The sequence below is a fragment of the Leuciscus leuciscus genome, assembly GCF_965113295.1.
Source record: "Leuciscus leuciscus genome assembly, chromosome: 21".
Taxonomy (NCBI): domain Eukaryota; kingdom Metazoa; phylum Chordata; class Actinopteri; order Cypriniformes; family Leuciscidae; genus Leuciscus; species Leuciscus leuciscus.
Genome location: NC_138745.1, coordinates 8,015,342 through 8,041,717, shown reverse-complemented (window position 1 = coordinate 8,041,717; position 26,376 = coordinate 8,015,342). Strand labels below are relative to the sequence as shown.

Sequence of the window (26,376 nt, the reverse complement as noted above, 5' to 3'; positions counted from 1 at the left end):
GTCAAATAAATCTCTGATATCCCCAGAGTGTGTATGTGAACTTTTAGCTCAAAATACCCCACAGATATTTTAATATAACATGTTAAAGTTGTCATTTTTTGAGAGTGAGCAAAACCGCCTCGTTTTGTGTCTGTCCCTTTAAATGCAAATGAGCTGCTGCTCCAGGCACAGAAGGCGGAGCTATAACAGCTTGCAAAAATTTCTAAAACTTTTAGCCTTTTATGTTCAAACCGGAGTCAGAAAGATGGAGAGACTCAAGAAGAAGTGACAACATGTAGACAACATTTCTGAATGGTTAGTTGATGAATTTGTGTAGCTTATGTGTAGTTATCTTATAGTCATTGATTAGCATATTCTGTCTTGATAATCTATAAATCGTGTTCCGGGGGCGGGGTTTATGTAAATGTTAGGGTCGGTGATGTCACTAACCCGGGAGGAATATCGTGTAGTCCCTACCAGCTGTTTGTTTAAGTCCTTAAATATCTCCCTTTGCTTTGAACTTTGAGCGTCGCAACTTTGCAGATGTTGTTTATGCTCAAACAGAAACATTACACAATAACTAAAGTTAGAAAAGTGAAATCATAATCAACCAACCACCCCTTTAAAGGTCCCATGACATGAAAATTTCACTTTATGAGTTTGTTTTACATTAATATGAGTTCCCCTAGACTGCCTATGGTCCCCCAGTGACTAGACATTTTGATAGGTGTAAACCAAGCCCTGGGTATTTTTGAGAAAATGAAAGCTCAGACGGGCGAATCTTCCCTTTATGTCGTCATAAGGGGAAAGGTTACCTCCCCTTTCTCTTCTTTGCCTTGGCCCGCCCATGAGAAAATGAGCTGCGTGAGCGCGATATTGGTTTTTCCTCGAGATACATCATGGCTTGCAAACGAGCGAAGCATGGTAGTTGCTCAGTGTTTGGATGTACAAATGAACACAAAAGTATTTTTTTAGTTCCTTCATCCGAGCCTCTGAAGAACCAGTGGGTTATGTGAATTTCTGATGTGTAATTGTTCAAGTTCAGACAGATAATCTTTATCTCAAAGTCGTTCAATACTGTTTATGCATCAGTAAATCAAGCCAGTGACTAAAATATCAACTTCAAATTGTTTCTCTTGGTAGGATGAAAATAATCGTATTTAAACTGTGATTAAAATATACAGAAAACGATCAAAGAACAATCCCTTTCTAGTCGCCCAAGCTGTCAATCACACAGCGCAAGTTTATCTGGACACTTGCCAAAACTCGTTATGAAATCGCTGTTACGCTGCACAACAAAGCTCTTACTGTACTTACCTCATGTTTGCATTGGTGAAATCATTAGTGAGAGTGCAGAAATTGCATTGCAATGATAAGATCTTCATTCACGCAATCAACAGGCTGTCTGTCATCTGCTCAATGCTCATCACTGCAACCTTTTATGTGATGGGAATAAATAAATAAATACTTAACCCTCTGGGGTCTGAGGTGTTTTCTGGCCATGGAGGTGTTCTGACATGCTCTGACATTTGTGCTTATTTCTGTTACTTGTGACATTTTCATGGCTAAAGTCTGATTACACTTTATGTAGCACAAACTCTGCTACAATAATATGTCAGCAGCATGTATGTAAAAGTTTGTAGGTTTGAGATAATGACATTTATGCGTGGTTTGTGAAAAAAATTGTCAATGAAATAAGGCCACGAAACCCATACTGATTATTTATTCACACAACTTTAGAAAATTGTATCACGTAGCCTAGAATATTTGCTTCAAAACTATGTGAAAATCATCCTGACTGCTCATTCAGATAAGACAATATATTGATTTAAAATTTGTAAGACGTGTTTTGTTTAAGAAAGCTTTATGCGAGTAGGCGTAAACACATCCTGAATATTTATGGCTTTTCACTCCAGAGAAAGACAAAGACCCTCCCCTAATGGCCCTATTAGGTGCTATCAGGCCCTATCATTCTGAGCAACCTTGCACAAAGAATGAGATTTAAAAAAGAATGGCTTTTTGATTGTTTGGATCTATTTACAACACAACATAATCCAAAGATACACAACAAATGAAAAAAAAAGCACACTATTGAAAACAATGATCCAAAGACAGAGACCTTTGTGCCATTACTAAAAACATTGTACATATCTTTCATTTCCAAGGTGTTTGATTTTCACTTTATCATGTTCATGTACAGAGTCTCATGTGAATGTTTGAGTCAGCAGGACTCATCAGTGGGATCTGGTCCCTGAAAAAAAACCAAAAAAAACCCTGTGAACATGCTGATATCAAGAGAAACTATACGGATGCACGATTTTGGGAATAGATTTTAGATTTTTCTGGTTAAAATTGCTTTTTAAAATTCACAGAATACACACACAAATGTTTCCAACGATATATAATGAACACCAGGTTTGTTGTGCCTTGTAGGCAGAGGCTACGCGCAGTGCTGCATAAAATAATAATAATAACAATAACCTATAGCAGCCTATATATCGTTAAAAAGGAGCACTTCAGTAACAACTATGCTAGAGAAAAATATATTGACTATCATATGTTACTTCAAATGTTTCCATTCGTTATGATGTTATGAAATGAGATTGGAGTAAAAACATGAAGCCTAATGTTTGGTGCGTTTTGCTTTTCAAACGCACAGCGCGTTTTGAATATGAAACATTCAAACGCACAGCGCCCTCCAAAATATGAAACATTATGGTTACCATATTATACATATCTACGTTTGAGCAGATATCCACAAACACAGTATTTAACAGTAAACACGGGTCTAACTATTATAATATTCACCATATATCTAGCAACAGTTCAACTGCAATGTGAAGTTTATGCAACAATAACATTAACTATTATAATTAAGAATTTCTTACCTTACATCTTTCTTGTCTTCAAATTGCGTTCTTCTTCTTCTGTGGTAAATCCAATGTAAGCTCTCTTTTGCACGCGTGGGCGTGGTCGTGGTCACATTAAAAATAATGAGCAAGGGTTTGAGAAACTGGACATCTTGTTGGTTTTATACAAATTACTTAAACAGAGAATATTTGTTTTGAGTTTGAATCCGATCATTTAAAAGTACACACTTAAATGTTTATAAAGATATATGGCTCATAAATATGTGACAAGTATTCGCTGAGTTTTGTTTCAGTTTATAAACGTGCTCAAGAAAAAAAAGTTCACCGAGACGGAGAGGCAGAAAGCACACCCTGTTTATTTTCTTTATTTTACAAAAGCACAATGTTTTGATTTGATTGTAAGTGGACACATACAAAAGTAGCCATATCACAGATTCTTTTTTCATATTTCTTTTTTTCTGTATGACCATAAATGACGGAGTAATTTAAGTCTATCGTGCTACTATGTGAAGAAAATCCAGCAAAACGCGCCGGCGCGTTTGCCGACCTCAGAGGATTAAAAAACTTCTCACGATTCGTTAATCTCGATAGCTGTAATAGTAAAAACGTATAATAGCTGTAAAAGTAAAGGTATTCGAGAGAGTTCCACATGTAATGCTAGCTATTTCATATGCAAGCATGTGAGCCAGTCACAGCAGTGGGCGTTTACACTGAAGTCTCAGCAGACACGCCCCTTCAAATCAGAGCGTTCAAATCAGAGGCTAAAATCAGGCTAGGAAAAATGCCTTTTATTTCTAAATTATATAAAAAAAAACATCTTAAAAACATACTAACATTATAAGGGCACCCCAGGAAACATTAGACAATAATAAAATAATCCATGTCATGGGACCTTTAATGAAAGCCAATCCCAAATGGTTCTAGCATCTCATTACTGATTGCTACAATCAATACTTATATATATATATATATGTAACAAGGCGGACCTCCGCCGTCTATAATTAGTGGGGAATTAAACTCGCTCAAGTTGTTCAATTGAATGAAAGTATAGGCAATAGTGAGGTACACGGTCTTTATTTCTTTAAAATGACTCTTAAAACATTTACTGGGAGCAAATACTAAACATCATAATCATACACCCAATACAAACAAATGGAATGGCCATAATAAGGAGGGCGACCAGATTGAATCAGGTATACAAGTCTTGAGCTGGAAGCAACGATCTCCACTTATTTAAGTGCAACCCGGGAAAATTGTAACACACGTGTTGAATGAAATATACAACCACAGCAATCCAAAAATAGTGTTATCACTGCATCACACCACCTCCTAAGATGGAAAATATAGCCGCTTCCAGTAGCCTACCCAGCCCCCTAAAATGGCCAAACAAAGTTAAATAAAAGAAACAAAAAAAAAGAAATAATAATCACAATATACAATACAACAATCAACCAAAGAAAACGAAGTTTACAATACTTCTAAACAAAGTTAGATAAAGGAACAAAAAAATAAATAATAAATCACAATATACAATACAACAATCAACCAAAGAAAACGAAGTTTCAGTACTTCTGATCCAAAACAAATTTATACAAACAAAAAAAACTCAATTAAAAACAAACTTTAAGTACTGGGAAAAAGCAGTGGTCTAGTGCCATCGGGTGCCGGATAATCTGTCAACACATAATACATGTTTAACACACCTACATTGGTATAACATTGGAATATACAAATAACATCTAGACTATACCTTTCATTTATATATCTCTATACAAAATATAAAACCACATAAAACATTTCACTACCTGCACCATGTGTCACAAATCACGAACACGATGCTGCTTAATATGAGACGTACAGCTCCACGTGCATGACCGTGGTTTCAGGTTTGTTACTATAACACATACAACACATGCTCAACACAATACTCTATTTTCTCTTGTACGTAATAAAAATCGAACAACCTACCCCTCCCTCGTCACCAGCAGCATGGACAGAAAGCTGATTAATATGAGGCGTACAACTCCACGTGAATGACCGGGATTTCAGGTTTGTTACTATAACACATATAACACATGCTTAAAACAATGCTCATTTTCCCTTATACGTAATAAAATCAAACAACCTACCCCTCCCTCGTCACCAGCAACATGGACAGGAAAGCTGATTAGTATGAGGCGTGCACTCCACGTGAATGACCGTGATTTCAGGTTTGTTACTATAACACATGCAACACGGATACTCAGGAACAAACAATACTCTGCTTTTATCATACATAATAAATCGCATAACCTACCCGGGGATTATTGGCAACATAAACTAGCAGGCGATAACTTCGGCATGCAGATTCAAAAGCTCTTCCCGCGTACAGCAATGCCACGCCAAACAACCATGTGCGTCTCCCACAATAATGTGCCACGCCTCTTTTAACTTCCTTAAGCGGAAATTACGCTAAACGCATTCTGCCATGACGTCAATCAAACTAAAAGAAAAACACATACATCCCCACTACCAACCCACTACACACACCCCCACTTTAGAACAATTCGCCGTCCCGGTGAATTCCTCATAATACTCCTATAACCATGGTCTAAATGCTGTTAAATGTGAACTCACTACTGCATCACTAGGACCCAACTCTTGAGATACAGGCTGAGGTAATCGAAATGGATTTGGGTGACATCCAGCAGTGGGACGTGTAGTTCGCCTAACTGAGGGAGGAACTATATCCTCTCTGCCTAATCCATTACCACTTAGAGCAGACGGACCACCACACCCTGCATTTTCAGGTGAAGCCAAACTTTCACTTGGTGTAACACTCTGGTCCCCCGTCCCCCTAAAACAATCTACCTGACCTCCAGAACAAGAATATGGACGCAACTGTATTCCTGTTTCAATTTGCCCCTCACTTACTTGACCTAAAGTACTTGGGTGGGAGACAGTAACTTCCACCACCAATCCATCACCTTCCTCCAATTCAATCTCCTCCTCCACTCCTTCACCACTCTCTACTCCTCCCTCTACCACCGGGACCATGCTGATATGTGAAGTCGGGACCGGTTTTAACTCAGATCTATGAAGGCACTTAGAAGGACCTGTGCCATCTCGACGTCGCACTTCGTAAACATTTCCAAGGCCATCCTTACATTCTACTACTTCAAACATGCTAGGAGACCATGCATCTTGGATCTTATTGCGCCCCAAAGGGTGACTCCTACAATAAACCAACGTGCCTGGAGCAAGTATAGATGCATCATTTGGTAGCACTACTCCCTGGTATGGGGCCTTCTCCTCCAGATACCTCCGTGCACGATCATAAACTAAAGACAAATGCTCTTTATGTTGGAGAATCCAGTCGCTCACATGGCCTCCTACCAACTCTTCCTCCGCTGCACCCAAGAGGAAATCAATCGGCAACTGTGGCTTCTGACCAAACATAAGTTCGTAAGGGGAGTGCTGTGTGGACTGATGAACAGTGGTGTTATACGCAAACAACAGTTGCGGAAGGAAGTGTGGCCACTTCCCTTTCTTATCTGGAGGCAAAGTCCTCAACAAATCATGCAACGTTCGATTGAAACGTTCGCACTGCCCGTTCCCCTGAGGGTGATATGGGGTAGTACGACTCTTTTGAATCCCATAAAGGTCACAAAGATGTTTAAACAACTCACTCTCAAAGCTACGGCCTTGATCCGAATGTATACGCTTAGGTACGCCATACACACAAAACCACTTTTCCACCAGTATTTTAGCCACGGTCCTTGCTCTCTGATCTGAGGTTGCAAAGGCTTGAGTAAACTTGGAAAACACGTCGGTCACCACCAGAACATTCTCTTGACCGTTGCTAGCTCGTTCCATGAGAGTGAAATCAATTGCAAGGATTTCTAAAGGTCGGGATGCAGTTAGACTTCCCATAAAGGTGCGGAATTTAGGCTGTGTGGCCTTAGCCAGTACACACCGCTCACATGCACTGCACCACTGTTTAACATCCTTCCACATTCCTGGCCAATAGCATCTTTCCCTTAGCAAGGTCATGGTTCGCTCGACACCCTGATGGCCATGGTTATTGTGCACATTGTTAAGAACCTCAGTCCGTAAAGCAATAGGGAGTAATAACTGCAAGACGGTCTCTCCTGCCGGTGGAAGCTGTACTTGACGGTATAACACTCCTTTATCCTCCCTAATCCGAGGCCACTGCCTAACCAACTCCCTAAGGCCTACCTGGCTCTGATCTACTTCTCCCTTTGAGGGCAGTGTTCCCCTCCTCCAGTGTCTCAGGAAACTTCCAATCACCGGATCGGAGGCCTGCAATGCAAAGAGATCACATTTCTCTCGCACTGGTACAGCATTTATAGCCGAGGCATTAGCGACATGGGGGTTTGACTTAACAGCCGGCTGATGTAAAATAACCTCAACTGGAACTACAGTCCCGGCACTGCTCATCATCTGACTACTCATAGTGGGGGAGGGAAGACGTGATAATGCGTCCGCGTTACGATTAGCCGCCCCTGGTCGATACCGAAGGTCAAAATCAAAAAGAGCCAGCTGAGAAGCCCAACGCTGTTCTACGGCTGCCAATTTTGCAGTTTGCAAATAACTCAAGGGGTTATTATCGGTATACACAATGAACCTGTTGCCCATTAGGTATTCCCTGAACTTCTCCGTTATTGACCATTTTAAAGCCAAAAGCTCCAATTTCATCGAGCTATAATTTGACATATTCGTTTCAGGGGGCCGCAAACCTCTACTGGCAAATGCGATAGGCCTAGTCTGTCCCCCCTGGTCTTGAGACAAAACTGCTCCGAGACCACGGTGACTCGCATCAATTTCCAAAATAAAAGGTTTAGAAAAGTCTGCATACCCCAACACCGGAGTATGCACCAACTTCTCTTTAAGGATCACAAAAGCTCTCTCACAATTATCACTCCAATGTTGTTCAAAGGAGCCTGTAGTTCTACGAACCACCCTCTTACCACCTTGCAGTGCTCCCACCAACTTATGCAAGGGTGCAGCAACCGAAGCAAACCCTTCAACAAATCGGCGATAATATGAAGCAAAGCCCAAAAAGGAACGCAATTCTGTCACACTACTAGGCCTTCGCCACTGGGCAACAACACTAACCTTTTCGGGGTCAGTAGCTACTCCCTCTGCCGAAATAATGTGCCCTAAATATTTCACTTCAGTCTGGAACAGATGGCACTTTTGTAGCTTCAATTTCAAGTGATATTGCTGGAGACGTCTCAGCACCATTTCTAACCTCTCCAAATGCTGCTGGAAAGAAGTTGAAAAGACCACTATATCGTCAAGATATAAAAGCAAAGCATGAAATCGTTGGTCACCAAATATCCTTTCCATGAGGCGCTGGAAGGTACTCGGCGCATTGCACAACCCAAAGGGCATCCTAGTAAACTCGAAGAGCCCAAAGGGAGTGCAAAACGCAGTCTTCTCTTGATCTTGACTGGCTACAGGAACCTGGTTGTATCCGCTAGCTAGATCTAAGGTACTAAACAACCTAGCCCCAGCCAAAGCATCCAAGGACTCCTCAATCCGTGGGAGAGGGAAGGCGTCCTTACGAGTTCTTAAATTCAGTTGTCTATAGTCTACACACAGCCTAATTGAACCATCCTTCTTTTGTACAACAACAATTGGAGATGCATATGGACTGCAACTCTGCTTTACCACTCCTTGATCTATCAGCTCTTGGATATGCCTCTTTACCTGATCGTACTGAGAAGGAGGTAACCTACGATAACGCTGTCGCACTGGAGTCTCGTCTATCAAAGGTATTGTATGCTCAACCAAGGTAGCACAGCCCAAATCACCTTCCCCACGACTAAAGATGTCACTATACCTCTCCAGAAGAGTACGGGCCTCCAATACTTCCTGAGAAGACAGATTAGGGCAAACTAACTGTGAAAAATCCACAGAGGGGAGTTCTTCCACTGCCACCGCTTGGACTACAGCTACCTGCTCTCCAGTGGAACTCTGGGAATTGAACTCTACTTGTGTTGTAGACTGCACTGAAACTAGATGAAAGTCTCCAAGAACTACCTTAGGTTGGATCCACCGATCCTGAGTCCCTAAGTTTACGACAGGTACCTCCAGCCTCCCCTGAGCTACTGACAGAAATGCAGCAGATATGATCAAATCACAAGGTAAGTGACAATTCTCCAAAGGCAAAGGCTCCAACAAACCTGAAGAAAATGTAGATCCTAATCCAGTGTGACAAATAGCAGAAACAAACTTTAAAGTACCAGCTGGAACCAGAACAGCAGGTCCGGGACGAACCCGAACGCGGCCAACTAACCCTGTGTCCAGGACACGATCAAGCTGTCTGCATTCCGCCATTGCCTTCTTCCATTCTTTTCCTGAAGCTTGTACCCCTAGGTGCTGAAACAAAGAATCTCCATGCTGGATAAATAACTCTTGATAACACTGATTGATTACGTTCATTCCTAACAAGCCGGCGATATGGCCATGCTGCCCCTGACCCCGCACTCCCTCTGGATTCTTCACTACTAGAATTCCCATACCAGGAAGTAATCTGCCCAATACTTGGACATCCACCTCCAAGTAGCCCAAATATGGGATAGCGAGACCATTAGCAGCCTTTAACTTTAGCCAGTTGCAAGACTGCAACTCTGTTCCCAAAGACGGCTGAAGATGTTCAAAAAAAATTTGTTCGGTAATCGTGGTCACCATAGAACCGGTGTCTAACAAACAAGCTACAGGTAACCCCCCAATTATCATTTCTACCGTAGGACAGTTCCCTATAAGCTTAATACCATCCTGTCCTTTAAAACCCGAAAACTCCCCTTCCGATGCCTGGGCACCAGCACCGGAGGGTTCTAGTTTTCCGAGTGATCAACAGTGGCTCTAGATGTAACGTTGGACTGACTTGAACTTCGTGGGCCATCCCCTCCAGCAACATGCTGAGATGACTTCAGATCTACCTTGCAAAACCTAGCAATATGACCTGCTTTATTGCAACGAATACATATGGGTTTACCATCTGGCTGGTAGGGAAAATTAGCACCACGTGGACGCCCATCATACCTCTTAGGAAACACTGGTGGTTCAAGATGTCTCATAATAGAGTCTAATTGTGCTTGTTGCTTACGCAAGCATTCCTTTAATTCTATTAGCTCATCTACTGGCTGTACTGCAGCTACATTTGTTTGAATCTCCGCAGCCCTGCCCTGAGCACTATATGAATAAGCACGGGGCCTCTGACTAGCCATGCGTTCTCCTTCTTCTACCCATTGGATAGCTTCAGTACGAATATCCAAAAAGGAGGCAGAAGGTTCCATACGTACCCTTCTCTTTAACTCTCGTCTCAACATGCTATCCCTAACATGCTCGATAAACTGGTCCCTAAGAACAGAATCAGGATTAGCAAAACATTGTGGGTCTCGTCGCTTAACTGACTCAATAAGAGACATAAGGGCATGAGAATATTCCCTCAGCGATTCTCCCTCCATCTGTTTTCGTTGAAAGAACTGAGTCTGCAGACCTATGTAAGATTTAGAACAACCATAGGTCTCCCGAAGGATGGAAAAAATCTTTTCTGCAGTATTTCTTTCTGCAGGGGTCCTAAACTTCATCTCAGCCTTTGCCTCACCTTCCAGTAAATTGAAAACAAAAAAAGCTTGTTCATTTTCTGACATATGACGTAAAGTCAAAGAGCTACGCACCTCCTCTATCCAGTCCTCAACTCCCAAAGAATCCTGGGAAGCCTTTCCTGAGAAATGCGGACACTTTCTTTCCCTTGGGACATAAACATACCGCTCTGTTACCACTGGAAGAGATGGTCCAGACACAGGAATTGGTAAAGAATTAGTAACAGGAATAGTCACAGAGGAAGGGCCCTCCAACGAATCACTAGCCGGGATAGCTATCACTCTCTGGGTGGTTTCTTCTCTAAGCCTAGCATTTTCTGACTGCAATTGTTGTACCAATTCAGTTAATGCCTGCAATTGTATTGCCATTTCTTCTGCCATACTGTGAAGAAAAAAAAAAAAGGGGAAAAAAAGAAGAGAAAATTGATATGTCTATCACTCAGCACATGAACAATCTACTGTTCCCAACCGGTGCTCCCAGCCCTTTAGCGATGATCCAGGTCTTCAACCACTGCTTTTCCCAGTACACAACACCATTTAAAAAAAAAGAAAAGGAGAAGGAGAAAAAAAAAACCGTGCACCATACACCCACAGCCTTAATACGAAAATCCTGCACGACTACGCCAATTGTAACAAGGCGGACCTCCGCCGTCTATAATTAGTGGGGAATTAAACTCGCTCAAGTTGTTCAATTGAATGAAAGTATAGGCAATAGTGAGGTACACGGTCTTTATTTCTTTAAAATGACTCTTAAAACATTTACTGGGAGCAAATACTAAACATCATAATCATACACCCAATACAAACAAATGGAATGGCCATAATAAGGAGGGCGACCAGATTGAATCAGGTATACAAGTCTTGAGCTGGAAGCAACGATCTCCACTTATTTAAGTGCAACCCGGGAAAATTGTAACACACGTGTTGAATGAAATATACAACCACAGCAATCCAAAAATAGTGTTATCACTGCATCACACCACCTCCTAAGATGGAAAATATAGCCGCTTCCAGTAGCCTACCCAGCCCCCTAAAATGGCCAAACAAAGTTAAATAAAAGAAACAAAAAAAAAGAAATAATAATCACAATATACAATACAACAATCAACCAAAGAAAACGAAGTTTACAATACTTCTAAACAAAGTTAGATAAAGGAACAAAAAAATAAATAATAAATCACAATATACAATACAACAATCAACCAAAGAAAACGAAGTTTCAGTACTTCTGATCCAAAACAAATTTATACAAACAAAAAAAACTCAATTAAAAACAAACTTTAAGTACTGGGAAAAAGCAGTGGTCTAGTGCCATCGGGTGCCGGATAATCTGTCAACACATAATACATGTTTAACACACCTACATTGGTATAACATTGGAATATACAAATAACATCTAGACTATACCTTTCATTTATATATCTCTATACAAAATATAAAACCACATAAAACATTTCACTACCTGCACCATGTGTCACAAATCACGAACACGATGCTGCTTAATATGAGACGTACAGCTCCACGTGCATGACCGTGGTTTCAGGTTTGTTACTATAACACATACAACACATGCTCAACACAATACTCTATTTTCTCTTGTACGTAATAAAAATCGAACAACCTACCCCTCCCTCGTCACCAGCAGCATGGACAGAAAGCTGATTAATATGAGGCGTACAACTCCACGTGAATGACCGGGATTTCAGGTTTGTTACTATAACACATATAACACATGCTTAAAACAATGCTCATTTTCCCTTATACGTAATAAAATCAAACAACCTACCCCTCCCTCGTCACCAGCAACATGGACAGGAAAGCTGATTAGTATGAGGCGTGCACTCCACGTGAATGACCGTGATTTCAGGTTTGTTACTATAACACATGCAACACGGATACTCAGGAACAAACAATACTCTGCTTTTATCATACATAATAAATCGCATAACCTACCCGGGGATTATTGGCAACATAAACTAGCAGGCGATAACTTCGGCATGCAGATTCAAAAGCTCTTCCCGCGTACAGCAATGCCACGCCAAACAACCATGTGCGTCTCCCACAATAATGTGCCACGCCTCTTTTAACTTCCTTAAGCGGAAATTACGCTAAACGCATTCTGCCATGACGTCAATCAAACTAAAAGAAAAACACATACATCCCCACTACCAACCCACTACATATATATATATGCATGAGCTACAGGATTTTCAGTGAATATCTTACATTTCGGATATAATTAGGCTCCCTGGAACAGTCATTCAGAACACAGCCAGAGCTCTTCATCTGGACAGGCTTGGAGTAAGCAGACATCAGGACTTCCCTTTGGTCTCATGAAGCACTGCCATGCATTTGGGAATTAATTATTAATTCTTGAGCTTTCAGAGAGCTTTCAGCAGGGCCAGAGCTCCAGTCCTGCTGAAACATTAACTATGGACCAAAGGAATTGATCAAGAAAGTAACAAGTTGATGAAAGATTGAAATGAGTACATGTGTGTGTCTGCATTGAAGTATTAAGGTGATGTTACACTGGGCAACTTTTTGAGCAATGTTGCTCAGCAATTGTTGCTTAAGCACTTTCACACTGAGAATGGGCAACAAATTTCTATCTGGATAATTTAGATCGGTTGCAACATTGCTCAAAAAGTTGCCAAAAGTTTTGACATTTTGAGAATACTATTTAAGACCAGATAACTTTGAACGAATATTCTATTTTACTGGAAAAAAAACATTTGTCACAACTTTGAAAAAACCTGTCAGAATGTTAGCCAAAGTTCTGAGAATGTTCCCTCTTAGCTGGGTAACTGTTTCTCATGGGGACATTACGGTGGCTGAGGAGTGCAAAACAAAACACAATTCCGAAAACAAAACAACAAATTTATAAACAAAATGAAAAGACTAAAAACAAATTAACAAGTTAGAAAACACAATAACATTTCCGAAAACAAAATAAAAAATCTGAAAACACAACGACAAATCTGAAAACAAATTAGCAAGTCAGTAAACACAAGTCAGACAAAAGGGAAAAGGTAGGTATGTATGGCAAATGGAATACTGACTGCTGATTGGACGAGACATCTGTCAATCAAGATTTGCAGAACAGCGACTGCAGCAGGAGAGTCAATTTGCGTGTGCATAGAGCTGTCCATTTAACCGGCTAATTTAGTGTGATTATTATGAAAAAAATAACAATAAAAACCTTTTCACCTACCATATGGTTTGGTCAGACAATATGTTAATAGAACCCGATCTGGTAAATTGGTGATCCGGGAGAGTGGTGAGTAGAGTAAGAACAGCAGATTTAGCTTTTGACGCGAACAAATTAATTCGAGTCTCTTTCCGAATCCCTTTCTTCCCTCTATACCATCTCTTATCAGTTTGGAGAGGCATTTAATTTTAAATAAAAATGAAGACTTTTTTACATTTTACAAATGTAAATAAAGTGTATAACAGGTACTTAATATACCTACAATATGATAATCTAGTTGCACTGAATAGCATCTTGCATCTCTAGTAGCCTCTTCCAACTACACAATGCATTACACTCCAGTTATAATGCTATGAGAGTAATGTTTTGTATTATTGGGCATATTAAATTATTTTTAAATGACATTAGCCTATCCTTTAAATATTAAACTAAAACCACCAGTAGGTGGCGGCAAGTCATAGGCTTTATGAATCATTCAAACGATCGTTAAAACGGCTGATTCATTCAGGAACAGTGTGTTGCTTAGACGTACAACCGTTTTGCTTGGCTTAGTTTGGAACTATTTTCGTTGGCAAAATAGAGAAAACAAACGTCTCGGTTACGGATGTAACCCTCGTTCCCTGAGTGGGAACGGAGACGTTACGTCGGATGACGACGATTGGGGTTTCGCTTAGAAGCCTATCACCTTCGAGTATATAAAACGAGCCAATGGCAATGAAATGCCATGGGTCTGCGGAATTTGCACAGCGTAACTCCGCCCGCCGCAGGGGGTATAAAAGGAAGTACGCTGGCACAATGCAGATATGTCTTCGCTGAGGAGCCGAGACTAGCCCCAGGCGTTTTTCAGCGGTACAGCGGAAGTGGCAGGAAGACGTAACGTCTCCGTTCCCACTCAGGGAACGAGGGTTACATCCGTAACCGAGACGTTCCCTTTCGTGGTCACTCCGAGTTACGTCGGATGACGACGATTGGGGTTCCAGTCTAATCACGCCACCTCGGCTGTCTTCCAGTGCCCTGCGTAAGTCTGAGCTCCCTGTTGTGAGACTAGCACGAACGAAGGAGTCCTACTTAACACAGGGATACCAAGGTACACTGGGAAGCATATCTCCAGAGAGAAATATGCAATTATGCCCAGCCATTGATGGGGGGGACTTAGAATACACATATGACCCAGAGGGCTGCATATGGAAAATCACTGGGGTGTCCAGCCGCAGGTGGAATTTTAAACCCCAGGGGTGGCAAGGTGGCTTGCCAAGGGAAAGACACACGCTCACAAGGAGACTTACAGTGGAATACACATGTGGGGGTCGCCCAGAGGGGGAACCATGCACATGGAGGCACCTAGTCAAGCGCAAAAGCTGCGTTATGGCAGATTGGCATAACTCAGGCGTTGACGTAACCAGTGCTGGAGGAAACTCAGAGCTTATCAGACTCACCTGAGAGAAATATCGCACGTATCCCGTCCGTGGAGAGGAATGGCGAGCAAGCGAAGACACCTGAGCAGAATCTAGCACCGGCTGGTTGAAGCGAGTACATGAGAAGAAACTGGCTCTACTCGGAGATTATAGAATCTCACGAATGTGTTGGGTGTCGCCCAGCCTGCAGCTCTACAAATGTCTGTTAGCGAGGCGCCATGCGCTAGAGCCCAGGAGGAAGCCACACTACGTGTGGAGTGGGCTTTCACACCAAGGGGGCACGGACGACCTTGCTGCTGGTATGCCAAAGCAATGGTATCCACTATCCAGTGGGATAACCTTTGCTTTGAGAGAGCCTTTCCCTTCAGCTTCCCACCATGACAGACAAAGAGCTGGTCTGAGGTCCTGAAACACCGCGTTCTGTCAACGTAAGCACGGAGGGCGCGTACTGGACAGAGCAGTGCCAAGGCTGGGTCTGCCTCCTCCAAGGGCAGCGCTTGCAGGTTCACTACCTGGTCTCGAAAGGGTGTGGTAGGAACCTTGGGCACGTATCCAAGCCGGGGTCTCAGGATCACGTGAGAGTTAGCCGGCCCGAGTTCCAGGCACGCTTCGTCAACCGAAAATGCCTGCAGGTCCCCTACCCTCTTGATGGAGGCCAATGCAACCAGGAGCGCTGTCTTCATTGACAGGAACTTAAGCTCCACTGACTGTAAAGGCTCAAATGGAGCACTCTGCAGGGCAGTTAGAACCACTGAGAGGTCCCAAGAGGGTACGAAGGGAGGACGAGGAGGATTTAGTCTCCTCGCTCCCCTCAGGAACCTGACGATCAGGTCGTGCCTTCCCAGAGACTTACCATCAACTGCTTCGTGATGTGCGGCAATGGCGGCAACATACACTTTCAGGGTGGAGGGAGACAGCCTTCGCTCCAACCCTTCTTGCAGGAAGGAAAGCACGACACTGATCGGGCATTTCGTGGGTTCTTGATGTTTAGAAGAACACCAGTTGACGAAGAGGTTCCACTTCAACGCATAGGCATGTCTCGTGGACGATGCTCTAGCGGAAGTGATGGTAGCCACCACCGCAGGTGGTAGGGTACTCAAACCTGCCTCGTCCCGTCCAGGAGCCACACATGGAGGTTCCAAAGATCGGGACGAGGGTGCCATAAGGTGCCCCGTCCCTGAGAAAGGAGGTCCTTCCTCAGAGGAATTGGCCAGGGAGGTGCTGTCGCGAGGAGTACTAGTTCGGAGAACCAGGTCCGGTTGGGCCAATACAGGGCAACCAAAATGACCTGCTCCTCGTCCTCCCTGATCTTGCGCAAGGTCTGCGCAAGAAGGCTCACTGGGGGAAACGCATACTTGCGTAGGCCCCGCGGCCAGCTGTGCGCCAGTGCATCCGTGCCGAGCGTGCCCTCGGTCAGGGAGTAAAACAGGTCGCAATGGGACGAGTCGTGGGAGGCAAACAGGTCTACCTGTGCGTCGCCGAACTGATCCCAAATCAGCTGGGCCGTCTGGGGATGGAGTCGCCATTCTCCAGCGAGAGGCCGAACTCGAGACAGCTCGTCGGCCGCCTGGTTCAGGTGTCCCGGGATATAAATGGCTCGAAGCGACCTCAGATGCTTCTGACTCCATATGAGGAGGTGGCGAGCGAGTTGCGACATACGGCGGGAGCGTAGACCACCCTGGTGGTTGATGTACGCTACTGTTGCGGTATTGTCTGATCGGACTAGTCCGTGCTGGCCCCTGAGCAGCGCATGGAAGCGGTGCAGGGCGAGACGTACAGCCAGCAACTCGAGGCAATTGATATGCCAAAGGCGCTGGGGTCCTGTCCAGGAGCCCGCGGCAGCATGACCATTGCACATGGCGCCCCAGCCCGTGTTGGAGGCATCTGTTGACACAACAACATGCCGGGAAACTCGTTCTAAGGGCACTCCGGCCCGTAGAAAATTGAGGTTCGCCCACGGGGTGAAGGTCTGACGGCAGGCTGGAGTCACTGGGACTCGGAGCGTGCCGTGTTGCCATGCCCACCTCGGGACTCGATCGCGAAGCCAAAGCTGAAGCGGTCTCATATGAAGCAATCCCAGCGGCGTTACTGCGGCTGCGGATGCCATATGCCCCAGGAGCCTCTGAAAAAGTTTCAGTGGAACCGCACTCTTGTCCTCGAACTGACGAAGACAAGTCAGCAGTGACTGCGCGCGCTCGCTCGTAAGCTGCGCGCACATGGCGACCGAGTCGATCTCCATACCGAGAAAAGAGATCCTCTGCACGGGGCAGAGTTTGCTCTTCTCCCAGCTGACCCGAAGGCCCAGACGGACTAGGTGCCGGAGCACTAGGTCCCTGTGTTCGCAAACCTGGTCTCGAGAGTGAGCTAGGATAAGCCAGTCGTCGAGATAGTTCAGGATGCGAACCCCGTGTTCCCGAAGGGGAACAAGGGCTGCCTCGACGACCTTCGTAAAGACGCGAGGAGACAGGGCTAGCCCGAAAGGGAGAACCGCGTACTGGTCTGCCTGCCCCTCGAAAGCAAACCGTAGAAACGGTCTGTGTCGAGGTAAAATGGAGACATGGAAGTAGGCGTCCTTCAGGTCGATCGCTGCAAACCAATCCTGCGGCCGCACACACTGGAGGATGTGTTTGGCCGTTAGCATCTTGAACGGCAGCCTGTGAAGGGAGCGGTTCAAGACGCGCAGGTCGAGGATTGGCCGTAACCCACCGGACTTCTTGGGTACAATGAAGTAAGGGCTGTAGAAGCCGGACTTCATTTCAGCTGGAGGGACAATCTCGATCGCACCCTTCGCCAGCAGGGTGACGACCTCCGCTCTCATGACAGGGGCATTGCCACCGACCATAGTGAAGCGGACTCCGCTGAAGTGGGGAGGAGATCGCGCGAACTGAATCGCGTAGCCGAGCCTGATGGTTCTCGCGACCCAGCGGGACAGTCTGGGAAGCTCTAGCCAGGCCTCCAGAAAGTGCACCAGCGGGGTCATACGAACCACAGACGTACCGTCGGTGGGGCAGCGAGGCGGAATGACCGGCACCGGCGAGGGTGGCATCGCGGCCCTGTGCGGGGGCACGGTCATTAACCGCGTCCTGCCAGAGGAGGCCAGGGGAGGGCGCGCGTCCCACGGGGGCGTGCTCTGGCAGGGGTCTGGCGACAGAGGGGGATGAGAGGAGCGTGGCCCGTGGGCGGCGCGTGCTGTCATCCCAGACCTCTGGGACAGAGGAGGGCGGCAGTGGCGGGACCCGAGGGTGGCGCGCACTGCGGCCCTCTGACTCTGTAGGCTCAGGATTGGGAATTTCGATTCTTTCTTTAACCACATTAGGGTGCTGCCCGTCGTGGGACGAGCAGCGGGGAGTGGAGAACAAAAGATTCTCCCCCGGCCCTCCACCGGGGGAAGGAGTGGCCCTGCTACCACCTCCTGTAGAGAAAAGAAAGCCAATCCTGAGCTACCCGTCTCAGAAGCGCCGCTTAGCCTAGCGTTTAGCGGGCCGCGGGGCTTTTTAAGAGTGCTGCTTAGGCTGGCGTGGCAGTCTAAGGGGCGGAGACGGGCAGCGCCGCCCTCCTGCGACCTCCTCCTGCTCAGGGCCAGTGAAGGCCCGAGGGGAGGAGCCGCATGGAGGTGGCCTCGGCAGGAAGCAGACTAAGGAGACCGCACGGACGGATGACCGTCGGTGCAGAAGGCCTCAGTCTGCTTCTGGGGGGGGGTCAAAAACTGTAGGGTACAGTCCTCAACCACACCGCCGAGGAGCCCAGCCTGGGACATGAGGGAGCTGAGAAAATGAATTCTCAGACCCCCTCACATCAACCTGGCTGAGCCCATGTCTGGACCACTCTAGTGGACACCACCTGACCCAGGATCACGCAGGTACCGATGTCGCCCGAGAGCGAGGTCAGTAGTGTGCGCGGCGGAACGACCAAGCCGGGCATGGGAGGCATAGCGTCCCAGCAAGGGGGCGTGGTCGAGTTTCCGCGTTCTGTCAGTGTTGGCCAGGGAAGGACTAGCGTTCCACTGCGGCCGGTTCCGACAGAACTCCCGAGTCAGCACTGCCTCGAAGGCGAAGGCGACACACAGCACTGCATGCCTGTGCCACGATAGTGACAGAGAACATACAGCCCATGATCGCCACGCGATCGAGTGCAGCGAAGGCGGAGGACGCCCGCGGGCCGGAAGCGTCCTGATGCACATCCGGGAAGCCTACAGCGCTCAGGGGGAGGGCGGCGCCACTCCAGCCGATGCTTTCAGCTGCCCGGGAAAGCATGGCCATCAGCTCTGGATCTGACTCGACTAACGCTGACACTCCAGAGGGAGGCAACGCAGTCGAATCCTCATTTCCAGAGGAATCAAGCCCGCCTTGTGATGCTGTGAGTGACATGACACCACCTGCTGGAGCCCCGAATGAAAACACTGGGTCCCTAAGAAGAACCAGGTACACACGGAAGCCCCACGGTTTGCGATGTGGAGGGGGGCGTGGCCCGAGGAATGCTCGTCGGTATTATGCCACACTGTAACCCTCAGATCACCCTGGCCACCAGCCAAAGTATCCCCTCTCGAGGAAGAGATAGATTGGGGTGTGGCAGAGGGGACTCTACCCACACGGGGATCATTGAGTCTCGATCTATAAACATCGCGATGGTCACGTTCCCGCAGAGAAAACGTGACTCACCCACGAGCGCTGCCGAGCGTGAATCAGCCCAACACGCGAAACAGCGCTCGTGACCGTTAGGCAGATGAATCACGCGCCCACATCCAGTAAATACACGGGCGAGCCGTCTTGAAAAAGACGTGCCGCGTGCAGCTCTTTTAGAGAGAGGAAAAGCTCAGCAGAGTGCTGAAGCGCCCAGGGAGAAACACACACACTGTCGGCAGATCACTGCACAGATCAGCAGCAGGCAATGCGATCTCGCTGGAACACGCCGTCACACCAACACACTGAAGAGCCGCTCGTCTCGTAGAGTGAAGATGATACAGAATAGCTTGTAGGAGTGAAGAAAACTCTTGGCTCCGAAGCGAAAACATATCTGCATTGTGCCAGCGTACTTCCTTTTATACCCCCTGCGGCGGGCGGAGTTACGCTGTGCAAATTCCGCAGACCCATGGCATTTCATTGCCATTGGCTCGTTTTATATACTCGAAGGTGATAGGCTTCTAAGCGAAACCCCAATCGTCGTCATCCGACGTAACTCGGAGTGACCACGAAAGGGAACTTACATTACTGACAAATTGTATTTCACAATATTATCTTCTTGTGTACTGATCTGTATAAAACTAATATAACGTGGAAAAAACAGCACTCTTGTGTGCTTATACCATATTAAATAAGACAAAAGCTCATGCAGGGGCATTGCCCCTATATCTGGATTCTTAGGGGCATTACTGCATTCTAATAGTGTTTTAGTTTGTTTTTTGCAATGTGAGTGACATACTCGATAATGTCTGCTCGCAGCTTCGCACATCATTAAAAAAACAATTACTATCCTAGATGATACAGCTCTAATATTTACACATGCACACGCGAATCGACTTTCTCCTGCTGCAGCCTGCTGTACTTTTTGCAAGCCTTGATTGACAGATGTCTCAACCAATTAGCGTTCAGTATTCCATTCATCACATATACCTTTTCCGTTTTGTCTGACTTGTCCTTGTGGGGCACAGGGGGGCAGGGTTTCATATTATTTTGAAGTTTCCCCCGGGCGCCGCCAATGGCTAGCGGACCATCACCTGCTGTTAGCATCCCATTGACTCCCATTCATTTTGGCGTCACTTTGACAGCGAATAACTTTACATCTGAGGCGTTTAAAGACTCCATTTGTCCATTATTTATTTCTAAAGAAACACGAAAATGTATAAAAGGCTCCATTACCTTGTATATTACGTTATGGCCCCGTAGATGCAGTTTTTGTAAAAATAGGCTAACGACTGCGTCATAACCACGCGACTCTCTGTCGCACAGTAGAGAATTACCGTATGGACAGGAGGAGAAGCTTGCGCGCAATCGGGGGGACGTGGAGGCAAAATGACAAAGTAATTAATCAGAATCCCTAGCAGAAGTTTCTCCTGCTCCTAGTTCATGGACACCTCCTACTCACACTCTCCGTCTCTGCAAGTTTCGGAAGGGAATGATTCAGATTTCTCTTGGCACAGCTACTAGAAGACAGACGGGTTGCTCACGTCACATCTACGTCGTCAAGCTCCGTGAGTCTGCGCAGTACGGTCAGCCATCAGGAAGTAAGTGCTTCTAATTGACTTCACTTGTCTCCGTTGAATCCAATGGGGTCGCTGTGTCCAGTTTATATACTGTCTATGGTGGGGCATCGGGCATGTTCAAGTTCAAAACGGTGCGCAACGTTTTGCTACGGTTTCCGGGTTGAACGCCATGTTTCCTGGAAACGGCGTGCACCGGTGTGCAACGGGGTTTGAGATACGTTTTCTCTTGTTTGGTGGGTGTGTCAGAACTGCAGTCTAATCAGCAGCAACATGTATATAAAGCACGCGGTATTAAAGTGAACTCACACAATGGGTTCAAGGAAAGTAATTTACGAATGTGTTCGATGCAGCTCGGTATACGCAACAACTGAGGATAATAGAAGACATGTTTGTCGTAAGTTTTATAGTAAAAATATAGGATATCAACATAATGATGTAGTTGTTTATATTTTTTAGCTTCATTGCAATTGTATGACATTTGGTATAGAAATAAACAATGGTAATTAAGTGCTTTTCCTAAAAATGAGAAAGAAAATACAGGGTATTAAAACAGTATGAACTACAAATAAAGTCAGTATGTGAAGCTAAATAGATGTGTTTTAGTCTGAATTAGGTAAGATGTGTGCTTCCATTTCAGTTTCAGCAATCCCTTCACTCGATTGGGATGTTCTCTTTTGTTCTGGGTGGCAAGTGGAGTAACTGTAACATCGGGCATATTTTGTCGTATTAAACACATATTTATACCGACTTCATCAGGCTCAGAAAATTCTTCACAAAGAATCGCCTTCTCAGCTGCCATAGTTGCAACTCTTGCGTCATCAGAACAGTGTGTTCAACGCATCACCGTTTCTGTTTAAAAAACGTTGTGCAACGTTTTGTTGGGGCTGAACGCAGCCCTGTTTTCTGACTTGCATTTTATCTCTCAAAATGATAGACGCCATTTAAAAAATGTGGAAATTAGCAGAAATATATTAACACAAACTCCTATTTACATTTTATTTGGATACTTGTTTGACTAGTAAAATGATTAGTTGTGCAAGCCCTAAATTATAAACAATTATATAATAGATATTTAAAAACTGTATTGTAATGTATACCATAATAACGGCCATTTTCAAAAGTTATTGTGAATTTTTAATCTTTTTCTTTTTTCTTTTTAACAGCTCCCATTCATTAACATCAAACTGGATTCAATCTGCAATAAAATCACAGACTAGCCCCTGTAAATGTTGAAATGACCTTATGTCCTCATGATAAAAATTACAGTCCAAATAGGGCTATGGACCAAAAAAGTTTTGATGTATGTTTTATGTATGATATGACCCTTTTAATAATACACTAAGATTTTTAGTTTATACCAGAATACATAAAGATGTCATGCAGCTGTAGTTTGTAAAATCTGTTTGACCAAAAGCCTTCCTTTCAGTCTCTGCTCTGTACTAGAAATCAAATCATTCATACCAAATTTTCTAAATCCTGATTTTCTTAAAAGTGACATATTATGCCCCTTTTCACAAGATGTAATACAAATCTATGGTGTCCCCAGAATGTGTCTGTGAAATATTAGCTCAAAATTCTCCCCGGAAAATTTATTATAGACATAAAAAATACTTTTTTGATTTCTTTACAATGTCAGGCTAAACCTCTACTATCTCTTTTAATATAATCACTTTCTTATCAACTATATTTGAGTTTAAAAAATCCACATGATTAACGTTACATAGCCTACCATATCAGCCTCTGGAGACGTCTGACAGACAACAAGGAACCTTGACATCGCTCCCTCCTGTGCCCGGACAATTGGCCTTGTATTCATTGTCCCTCACGCATTCCAGCCACGGGTAGTCATTTTCCCATTCAATACTATATGTTTGTGCTCTTTTCTTTTTCGCTCGGAGGTAGTCATTTTTACATTTCCCGCTGTTGTCACTTGTCGTCATCGTTGCTACGATACGTGACTCACAATGACTGAAACGACCAATTAAAAGGGCATTCTCTGATGATGTTCCAAGATGTTAAATTAGAAATTAGTATCTACCGCACCGTCGGTTTTTTTCTTATCATAGCCTACAAATGTCTTCGTTCATAGTCTGACATATATTAGAAGCTATGTGTCTGTCATGGATTTGCACAGAATTGATTCTCAAAAATACGGAACAAAGTGCGTTCCGTATCAGTTCAATACGGAACAAAACTTTTATGTGTCAAATACGGAACGATTCCGTATTATACGGAACGGTTGGCAACCCTAGCTGTGACATTTTTTTGGTCTAATAGTGTTCTGTGCTCGTCTGTGCAGCCAATGGCAGAACAACTTTTGCCACTGTGTTAGAACTGGTTACACTGTTGTAAACCAAATGGCGGCACCGTGGTTGTAAAACGTGCAGATTAAGGGGCGGTAATATTATACTACTGGGTTGTCACTTTTCACATTTTCTGGGTTGGTAGATGCACCGGGGACCCAATTATAGCACTTAAACATGGAAAAAGTCCACTTTTCATGGTATGTCCCCTTTCATTTTATTTCTCCAGAATGCAACAGTCTAATCAAGCAAAATGTTGCAAACATGCTTTTGAGCTAAAAAAGACTTGTATTAGCCTTTCACTACACAATATTCAAGACATGCTGCAAATATGACAACAATTTGCCTTAGTTCTGATGTCTAATTTGTTGAAAACATGTTGAAAACGGCAGTGCCAATAAATTAAAATCACAGCTTTAGCAAATTTCTGTTCCCAGTAAATGCATGAGCTGCTACTATGCATGTTATCATTACAATTATCATTGTGAAATCTCGTTTTAACTCCATCCATGCTTTTTCACTCTACAGGAATATCCTACCCTTTTCCAGTGTTGACTTTTAGCTTCAATAATGTTCACTTAGCAAGTGCACCATGAGGACTTGTTATTTTCCACAGTTGCATTAAAAGCAGTCAAGCATGTTACAATAAAAACTTAAATGGTGCAGTTAACTGATCTGAACTTTAGATTCATGGACTGAACTGCTTTTACAGCAAATACTGTATTTACATAAAGTGAGGTAACACAGTCCAACAGCACTAGGACTTTTCACTGTTTATACATCTCCACTTGTCTGTACCGTTACAGACACTCCAGACTTGCATTGTTCAGATATTTTTTGATTGGTCAAAAGTCGTGGCAAAGTAGTAATGTCTATTGGCACATCTGACCGCTCATTTGGGAAATCTATGAATACAGTACAGCCCTGATTGTGTTCTGTCTCAGTTTCAAAGTAAAAATGTCAGGCTAAAAGCATGTTTAACAGATGAATGTGAATATGGTAACTTTTTATTACGTTGGAGTTTGTACTTATCACCGCAGTTCTGATTTGAAATGTCCGGTGAGTGGCGCTTAAAGCTTAATGCTCCATTTTAGAATAACGTACACCTACACTAAACCCTAAACCTACCCGATAGTGTTAACAAAAGGAAATGTGACAAAAATGCTATCATGGAATTTTAACTTGTTTTTAGAACTCATGTCTTTGAGCTCTTTTATCATGACTCGTCTTTCATGGGATTTGTACCCGAGTTCTCCGCATCACAAGTACAATTCTGTACCAGCTGAGCTACTGAGCAAGGTTAGTATGTCAGTAAAATCGAACATATGGAGCTGGTTAAGTGATGAAAACTCCAAAATATATTCATTCACAAATCATGCACTATGGTAAAAAGTGTTTTGAGGTCATAACATAATTGTGCAAGGAGCCGCGTGAAAACAACACCAACAACTCTAAGACTATGTTACTGAGAGAAGAGCGAAATCACCCCAGGAGGGATGAATACCATCTCTTTTCAACAGGTCAGGTCTGCCCCAAAAAACTTTTCCATTTGTGTATGAACCCATATGCGGACAACAGTTAGACAGCCAACCATTGAGTGAGGGTAGACTTCTAAGTATCTCTTCACTCCAGCAAACAGGAAGGGGGCCTGAGCATATTACAGTGTCTGACATCGTACTTGCGAGTTCACACACCTCGTTAATGTTCATTTTAGTGATCTCCGACTGGAGAAGTCGGACATCATTAGTGCCGACGTGAAAATAATCTTAGAGAATTTACGATTAGCATTAGCTAACCTACAACTGGAACCAAACAATGTACGGGGTTCACTAAGCTAGTCCCTTCATTTATCACAAGTGAAACCCTCACTGCTGACAGAGAATGCTATGCTATGCTAACTGACAAAAACAGGAGAAGATGACATGAATCACCGTGTTTTTTGACTGATCCGTTTGATGGACTGGTAAAAGGCGTGAGCGCACGAGAGAAAAAAGACGACAAGCATGGATGGCAGGTTAACAGGCTAGCGAAATGCTAGCACGTTCTGCTAGCGATTTAGATTAAAGTTAGTGATGTCAGATGTAACAAACAATTTTAGATAATATCATATATATAATTGATGAAGTTATATTAAGCAATATAAACAGAACGGAAATATATAATAGAGATTAAAAACCAAGCTATATGGAGCAACAAACACAATCCACTCGGGCAGACAGGAAACCGCTGTGCAACAGTGAAAACAGACCGTCTGGAAACCCAGCCTTGGTTGAATCAACCAAGACACCATTGAATTATGATACTTGTCTGAAAACTGTGGTAATACAAACAGTTAAACGCTCACAAAACCATGGTTAAATTTCCTAAGGGGCAGTGACCAGCCTTACAAAAGCGAAAGCTTACAAAAGCTACAGAAACACTATGCCAGCACTAATGTTGGCTAGCAGGCGAGCGGCGGCAAAGCTTTGCCCTTTGTTTACATCCTAGCAACAACATAAACCTTATAATTGGAACTGTTAATAGAAAACACAACAACAAATAATAAGACATAGCATACTTATGAGTTGTGATCCACAAACAGTAGATTGTTCCGACAAAGTGGGAACTGCTCCATTTCAGGAGAAGCTTTTGTGCGTATAGCCTTCATTGTGGTTCTGGAAGCTGCTCTCCGTAAAATGTGTACTTGTGTAGAACACAGATAAACTTTGGGATTATAATATTCAGGAACAGTGTTCCAAGGGGTTCCAATATTTAGAGAAGAGGCAGCACTGGTGCATGGATCCGTT

The 26,376-nt window shown here is 44.2% G+C and overlaps 3 long non-coding RNA genes across 3 annotated transcripts in view; all 3 read right to left on the bottom strand.

The window, feature by feature from the left end:
* The window catches only part of LOC309485002, a 102,220-nt gene that overhangs the window by 12,056 nt on the left and 63,788 nt on the right, over positions 1-26,376 (bottom strand). The gene's annotated exons all lie outside the window — the stretch shown is intronic.
* LOC309484911 lies at positions 4,518-11,622 on the bottom strand. Its single transcript, XR_014200999.1, has 3 exons — positions 5,146-11,622; positions 4,979-5,067; positions 4,518-4,906 (listed from the first exon to the last, which is right to left on the bottom strand). It is a non-coding gene; the product is annotated as an uncharacterized lncRNA (long non-coding RNA).
* On the bottom strand, positions 11,791-12,632 carry LOC309484912. The gene is made up of 3 exons (XR_014201000.1): positions 12,419-12,632; positions 12,252-12,340; positions 11,791-12,179 (listed from the first exon to the last, which is right to left on the bottom strand). It is a non-coding gene; the product is annotated as an uncharacterized lncRNA (long non-coding RNA).